At 44.7% G+C, this 8,457-nt stretch overlaps 1 pseudogene; it reads right to left on the reverse strand.

Moving 5' to 3' along the window:
• LOC139419228 (dystrophin-related protein 2-like) overlaps positions 1-7,622 on the reverse strand; it is a 29,901-nt pseudogene extending 22,279 nt beyond the window's left edge.
• Positions 7,623-8,457: the final 835 nt, after the last annotated feature.

Here is an 8,457-nt window from a genome sequence, read left to right on the forward strand (position 1 = left end):
GCAGAGAGCATCATGAAGAACAAGGAACACACCAGGCAGGTCCGAGATACTGTTGTGAATAAGTTTAATGCCGGATTTGGATACAACAAGATTTCCCAAGCTTTAAACATCCCAAGGAGCACTGTGCAAGCGATAATATTGAAATGGAAGGAGTATCAGACCACTGCAAATCTACCAAGACCTGGCCGTCCCTCTAAACTTTCAGCTCATACAAGGAGAAGACTGATCAGAGATGCAGCCAAGAGGCCCATGATCACTCTGGATGAACTGCAGAGATCTACAGCTGAGGTGGGAGACTCTGTCCATAGGACAACAATCAGTCGTATATTGCACAAATCTGGCCTTTATGGAAGAGTGGCAAGAAGAAAGCCATTTCTTAAAGATATCCATAAAAAGTGTTGTTTAAAGTTTGCCACAAGCCACCTGGGAGACACACCAAACATGTGGAAGAAGGTGCTCTGGTCAGATTAAACCAAAATTGAACTTTTTGGCAACAATGCAAAACGTTATATTTGGCGTAAAAGCAACACAGCTCATCACACTGAACACACCATCCCCACTGTCAAACATGGTGGTGGCAGCATCATGGTTTGGGCCTGCTTTTCTTCAGCAGGGACAGGGAAGATGGTTGAAATTGATGGGAAGATGGATGGAGCCAAATACAGGACCATTCTGGAAGAAAACCTGATGGAGTCTGCAAAAGACCTGAGACTGGGACGGAGATTTGTCTTCCAACAAGACAATGATCCAAAACATAAAGCAAAATCTACAATGGAATGGTTCAAAAATAAACATATCCAGGTGTTAGAATGGCCAAGTCAAAGTCCAGACCTGAATCCAATCGAGAATCTGTGGAAAGAACTGAAAACTGCTGTTCACAAATGCTCTCCATCCAACCTCACTGAGCTCGAGCTGTTTTGCAAGGAGGAATGGGAAAACATTTCAGTCTCTCGATGTGCAAAACTGATAGAGACATACCCCAAGCGACTTACAGCTGTAATCGCAGCAAAAGGTGGCGCTACAAAGTATTAACTTAAGGGGGCTGAATAATTTTGCACGCCCAATTTTTCAGTTTTTGATTTGTTAAAAAAGTTTGAAATATCCAATAAATGTCGTTCCACTTCATGATTGTGTCCCACTTGTTGTTGATTCTTCACAAAAAAATACAGTTTTATATCTTTATGTTTGAAGCCTGAAATGTGGCAAAAGGTCGCAAAGTTCAAGGGGGCCGAATACTTTCGCAAGGCACTGTATACAGAGAAAAGAGTCGGCCCGAGAATTGAACTCTGGGGCAGCCCCATAGATACTGCCAGAGGTCCGGAAAACAGACCCTCCGATTTGACACACTGAACTCTATCTTAGAAGTAGTTGGTGAACCAGGTGAGGCAGTCATTTGAGAAACCAAGGCTGTTGAGTCCGCGGATAAGAATGCGGTGATTGACAGAGTCAAAAGCCTTGGCCAGATCGATGAAGACGGCTGCACAGTATTGTCTTTTATCAATGGCGGTTATGATATCGTTTAGGACCTTGAGCGTGGCTGAGGTGCACCCATGACCAGCTCGGAAACCAGATTGCATAGCGGAGAAGGTACGGTGGGATTCAAAATGGTTGGTGATCTGTTTGTTAACTTGGCTTTCGAAGAGGGGATGACCGCGGCAGCTTTCCAATCTTTGGGGATCTCAAACAATACGAAAGAGAGGTTGAACAGGCTAGTAATAGGGGTTGTAACAATTGTGGCAAATAATTTTAGAAAGAGAGGGTCCAGATTGTCTAGCCCAGCTGATTTGCAGGGGTGCAGATTTTGCAGCTCTTTCAGAACATCAGCTATCTGGATTTGGGGGAAGGAGAAATGGGGAGGCTTGGGCAAGTTGCTGCAGGGGTTGCAGAGCTCTTGACCGGGTTAGGGGTAGCCAGGTGGAAAGCATGGCCAGTCGTAGAAAAATGCTTATTGAAATTCTCGATTGTCGTAGATTTATCAGTGTATCAGTGTTTCCCAGCCTCAGTGCAGAGGGCAGCTGGGAGGGCAGTCAGGTCTGGAGTGAACCAAGGGCTATATCTGTTCTTCATTTTTTTTTTATTGAATGGGCCATGCTTATTTAAGATGGTGAGGAAAGCACTTTTAAGGAATAACCAGGCATCCTCTACTGACGGAATGAGGTCAATATCCTTCCAGGATGCCCGGGCCAGATCAATTAGAAAGGCCTGCTCGCTGAAGTGTTTTAGGGAGCGTTTGACAGTGATGAGGGGTGGTCGATTGACAGAGGACCCATTACGGACACAGGCAATGATCGCTGAGATCCTGGTTGAAGACAGCAGGGTTTTTTTTTTTAAGAGGGCAGGATGGTCAGGATGATATCTATGAGGGTGCCTGTGTTTACGGATTTAGGGTTGTACCTGGTAGGGTCCATGATAACTTGTGTGAGATTGAGGGCATCTAGCTTTAGAATGTAGGACGGCCGGGGTGTTAAGCACATCCCAGTTTAGGTCACCTAACAGTACAAACTCTGAAGATAAATGCGGAGCGATTAATTCACATATGGTGTCCAGCGCACAGCTGGGGACTGAGGGGGGAGGTCTATAACAAGCGGCAACAGGGAGACTTATTTCTGGAAAGGTGGATTTTTTAAAAGTAGAAGCTCGAACTGTTTGGGCACAGAGCTGGATAGCATGACAGAACTCTGCAGGCGGTCTCTGCAGTAGATCGCAACTCCACGCCCTTTGGCAGTTCTATCGTGGCGGAAAATGTTGTAGTTGGGGATGGAAATTGAAACATTTTTTGGTGGCCTTCCTAAGCTAGGATTCAGACACGGCTAGGACATCAGGGTTGGCGGAGTGTACTAAAGCAGTGAAAAAAAAAAACTTAGGGAGGAGGCTTCTGGTGTTAACATGCATGAAACCAAGGCTTTTACGGTTACAGAAGCCAACAAATGATAGCCCCCAGTTCCACTCCTATTCCCCAGGCGCTACAGGGCCTGCGTTTTCCTCTTCATCACCAGAGGAACAGAGAAGGAATAGGATAAGGGTACGGCTAAAGGCTATAAAAACTAGTCGTCTAGTACGTTGGGGACAGAGAATAAGAGGAGCAGGTTTCTGGGCGTGGTAGAATAGATTCAAGGCATAATGTACAGACAAGGGTATGGTAGGAGGTGAGTACAGTGGAGGTAAACCTATGTGTTGGGTGACGATGAGAGAGGTTTCTTCTTTGGAGGAATCAGTTAACCTAGGTGAGGTCTCTGTATGTGTGTGGGGTGGGATGAAAGAGCTATCTAAGGCATTTTGAGCGGGACTGAGGGCTCTACAGTGAAGTAAAACAATAAAAACAAAAACTAGCCAAGACAGCAGTAGACAAGGCATATTGACATTAGAGAGAGGCATAATGCAATCACAGGTGTTGATCAGGAGAGCTAAGACAACAACAGTTAAATGGTGATGAATGGGCAGAGCGGGTCAGTTAGTTACATACAGGACCTGAGTTCGAGGTTGGGGCCGACAGGTAAACAAAAAGAGGTACCGTGTTATTGAAACAGTCCAGGGGGCAACAGCTGCGTAGCCGAGTGATAATAGGGTCAAAAGAGCAGCAATAGGTGAATCAGGGTGCTGTTCGGTCACTACTATGCTAGGCAAGCAGGGGACACAGCGTTCAGAAAAGCTAGCGGGTCGGGGCTAGTAGATGGTTCTTTGTGATATCGTAACAGAATAGCCTGTTGAGACCACATCGGGCAATCACGTCGGCAGTCCAGTCGTGATGGAACGGTGGGGCTCTGTGTCGACAATAATGGTAAAGAACATCTAGCCGGTCAAGAGCACCCTTACCTGCCGATCTATAAATTACTTCTCCGTAATCTAGCATGGGTAGGATGGTCATCTGAATCATGGATAGTTTGGCAGCTGGGGTGAAAGAGGAGCGATTACGATAGAAGAAACCAAGTCTAGATTTAACTCTAGCCTGCAGCTTAGATATGTGCCGAGAGAAGGACAGTGTATCGTCTAGCAAATACTTGTATGAGAAGATAAATTAATGATGTACTGTAGCAAACGCTGTAGTCTCATTGATGTCAGAGAGATTCTCCAATCCTACACTGTGTGGATAGGAAATACATTTTGAAATACAAACACTCATCTTGTATTTTTAAATACAGCATTTTTCTTAAAAATCATGTGAAAAGTTTGAATCTGTGAAATCGTTACGTGTGCGCGTGTGTGTGTGTGTGGGGGGGGGGGGGGGGGGGGGGGGGGGGGTTAATGGATGTGTTTGAAATGTACTGTAATTACTTCCTCCTCACACCAGACCAAGCCTACCAGCTACAGACAGAAAAATGCCCTAGTGACCCATGACCTGACCTCAGCCTCCAGAGCCAATCAATACCCTGACAGAGGCCAGCTCTGAGCCCAGCAGTCTGAAAGATGGAACCCTCAAACGCTCAATCCAACATGGTAATGACAAGTAACACTCTTCCAGGGCATGTTTCCCTCTGTGTTATCCATGATTGAGCAACGTCTACTTTGTCAGTTCAACGTCAACACCAGCAATCAAAATGCTAAATACAGCCTGTCTAAGTGCTGTGAGAGTCAGTGGGGGTCCCTTCATGGTTCATGTGCCAATTAAAGCCTCCGAGATAAGCTGTGTGTTAGCGCAAATGTCCCCGCTCTCCATAGAATTCTGCCTGGTTCAATGAGTTCCATCCTCCTCGGTAGGGACAAAAACAACACAGCACAAACAAAGTAGCAATTTACCAAAACTGTAAACCATAAACAAACAGGAAAATATGGAATTGACAAACAGGGCCACAGTAACAGGTACAGAATGTCAGGGGCTAAATGAACAGATAGCAGATGATAAGTCCCATGATAAACACATCTAGAAGGGCACATCACAGCACATTTGCTAAAGACAACACACCCCAGTTAAGGATACTGTGGACTAAGTATCTATTATGTGATGTTAGCATCACACAAAGGCATCCTTCAAACTATCCAGGTTGAGCTTGACTTCTACTGGCATCACAGTAAAAAGCAAGATGGGTTGTTCTGTATTGAAGCTGAAAGCTAATGCCTGGGGAAACGCATGGTTGCATCTCTTCTTCTGCTTGACTAGCTTACCTTATGTATTCATTAACCCAGAAACATCAGTCTTCGCATCAGCGTACACAAGGCACACACATGAACAGGCGCAAACAAGCAAGCACACACACAGACAAGTACACAAACACTCATACACACTACACAAATACGCATGTTCTTTGTGGGCTCTTTTATAGACCAAGCTCGTATAAAGAACCCACTCATATACATAATATTATGCAAACACATTCATGCACAATATTTTAAATTACATACAGTGGGGCAAAAAAAGTATTTAGTCAGCCACCAATTGTGCAAGTTCTCCCACTTAAAAAGATGAGGCCTGTAATTTTCATCATAGGTACACTTCAACTATGACAGACAAAATGAGAAATAAAATCCAGAAAATCACATTGTAGGATTTTTAATGAATTTATTTGCAAATTATGGTGGAAAATAAGTATTTGGTCAATATATACCCTTTGTTGGCAATGACAGAGGTCAAACGTTTTCTGTAAGTCTTCACAAGGTTTTCACACTGTTGCTGGTATTTTGGCCCATTCCTCCATGCAGATCTCCTCTAGAGCAGTGATGTTTTGGGGCTGTTGCTGGGCAACACGGACTTTCAACTCCCTCCAAAGATTTTCTATGGGGTTGAGATCTGGAGACTGGCTACGCCACTCCAGGACCTTGAAATGCTTCTTACAAAGCCACTCCTTCGTTGCCCAGGCGGTGTATTTGGATCATTGTCATGCTGAAAGACCCAGCCACGTTTCATCTTCAATGCCCTTGCTGATGGAAGGAGGTTTTCACTCAAAATCTCACGATACATGGCCCCATTCATTCTTTCCTTTACACGGATCAGTCGTCCTGGTGCCTTTGCAGTAAAACAGCCCCAAAGCATGATGTTTCCACCCCCATGCTTCACAGTAGGTATGGTGTTCTTTGGATGCAACTCAGCATTCTTTGTCCTCCAAACACGACGAGTTGAGTTTTTACCAAAAAAGTTATATTTTGGTTTCATCTAACCATATGACATTCTCCCAATCTTCTTCTGGATCATCCAAATGCTCTCTAGCAAACTTCAGACGGGCCTGGACATGTACTGGCTTAAGCAGGGGGACACGTCTGGCACTGCAGGATTTGAGCCCCTTGCGGCATAGTGTGTTACTGATGGTGGGCTTTGTTACTTTGGTCCCAGCTCTCTGCAGGTCATTCACTAGGTCCCCCCGTGTGGTTCTGGGATTATTGCTCACCGTTCTTGTGATCATTTTGACCCCACGGGGTGAGATCTTGCGTGGAGCCCCAGATCGAGGGAGATTATCAGTGGTCTTGTATGTCTTCCATTTCCTAATAATTGCTCCCACGGTTGATTTCTTCAAACCAAGCTGCTTACCTATTGCAGATTCAGTCTTCCCAGCCTGGTGCAGGTCTACAATTTTGTTTCTGGTGTCCTTTGACAGCTCTTTGGTCTTGGCCATAGTGGAGTTTGGAGTCTGACTGTTTGAGGTTGTGGACAGGTGTATTTTATACTGATAACAAGTTAAAACAGGTGCCATTAATACAGGTAACGAGTGGAGGACAGAGGAGCCTCTTAAAGAAGAAGTTACAGGTCTGTGAGAGCCAGAAATCTTGCTTGTAGGTGACCAAATACTTATTTTCCACCATAATTTGCAAATAAATTCATTAAAAATCCTACAATGTGATTTTCTGGATTTTTTTTCTCATTTTGTCTGTCATAGTTGAAGTGTACCTATGCTGAAAATGACAGGCCTCTCTCATCTTTTTAAGTGGGAGAACTTGCACAATTGGTGGCTGACTAAATACTTTTTTGCCCCACTGTATATTAACATGTGCATAGTTTACATACAGATCATAGTATGTATGTATGGTCTCTGCAGACCCAAGGCCAACAATAACATTTCAGACAGGGCCCGTCAACAGAGATAAATCCCTTCTGCTCAGTGCTAAACACTTCTCTCTCCAAGCATTAGGAATAATGCGTTATACACAAATCTAATACATCAGACTGTGATACCGCTGTCTGAGACATTGCTGTACATTTGTCTGGAAAATGTTCTCTCACGAGATCTACAAGCCAGAATGTTGAATAAATGTCATTTGGACTACCGGTTGTCTACCCGTTTTCTGTGCTTTTGGTCCTTATGCATCTACAAATTTGAGAAAAAATATCCACAGGATTATTAAACTGACTTTTCAAAACACTGGTACTGCCATTGAGATTTCTATCACCTGACACGTGCAAAACCATGTAAACACCTGCAAGACTTCCAATAGTATACACTTACGTCTTGTGCATGTGCCTCAAACAAATGTGTGAGAGCCACACTTGGAGACCTGCATTTTGAAGCTGGTTTAATAATACTTTCCTGTTGATATTTTGGCTAAAATGTTCAACGGCAGAAGAACAAAAGGAGACTTCCACACTCGGATTCAAGGAGGCCAACACAAACCTTCCATTTGCACTGTCCTACCTGGTTTTGTTGGATTCTGTTGGACTTTCCTACACCAGAAACACATCTCAGAGTCTACAAACTGCCTTCCCTGCTGGTTGGCTGGTCCTCTGCACCCCCAGGGTGTGGCTGTGGCTCACACGGACACTGTGGCATGGAGAGGCGTGCCCGAGCTAGAGGAGACAAGCAGGGACACATGACAGTATAGTCAGATGGCCATTAAAATACAGATAACAAATATAGACACATATGTGTGAATCTTAAAGTGATTTCTTCCTGCAAACCATATACTGTATCTGTTCTGACCTTTATGAATGGTTGTGATACCCACTAAGCCACTGTACACACTGCAGTAAGATTTATTATTTTATGTAACTAAGCAAGTCAGTTAAGAACAAATTCTTATTTACATGACGGCCTACTCTGGGCAAACCCTAACCTGGACGACGCTGGTCCAATTGTGCGCCGCCCTATGGGACTCCCCATCACGGCCGGTTGTGATACAGCCTGGAATCAAACCAGGGTCTGTAGTGACTCCTCCAGCACTGAGATGCAGTGCCTTAGACCGCTGCACCACTCAGGAGCCCCGAAAGATGTGTCACTGCAAATAAGGAAACCATTCTATGAGACTTGGCATTACTGCAAACTGGGTAAGGGGGAAACCTAGTCAGTTGTACAACTGAATGCCTTCAAATGTGTCTTCCGCATTTAACCCAACACCTCCGAATCAGAGAGGTGCGGGGGTCTGCCTTAGACATCCACGTCTTTGGCGCCTGGGGAACAGTGTGTTAACTGCCTCGCTCAGGGACAGAATGACCCTGTCAGGGTCAGGGATTTGATCCAGCAACCTTTCAGTTACTGACCCAACACTCTAACCACTAGGCTACCTACCACCGGGTGTCATGCAAACACTACTACCATA

Source organism: Oncorhynchus clarkii, chromosome 10 (assembly GCF_045791955.1).
Source record: "Oncorhynchus clarkii lewisi isolate Uvic-CL-2024 chromosome 10, UVic_Ocla_1.0, whole genome shotgun sequence".
NCBI classification, from domain to species: Eukaryota; Metazoa; Chordata; class Actinopteri; order Salmoniformes; family Salmonidae; genus Oncorhynchus; species Oncorhynchus clarkii.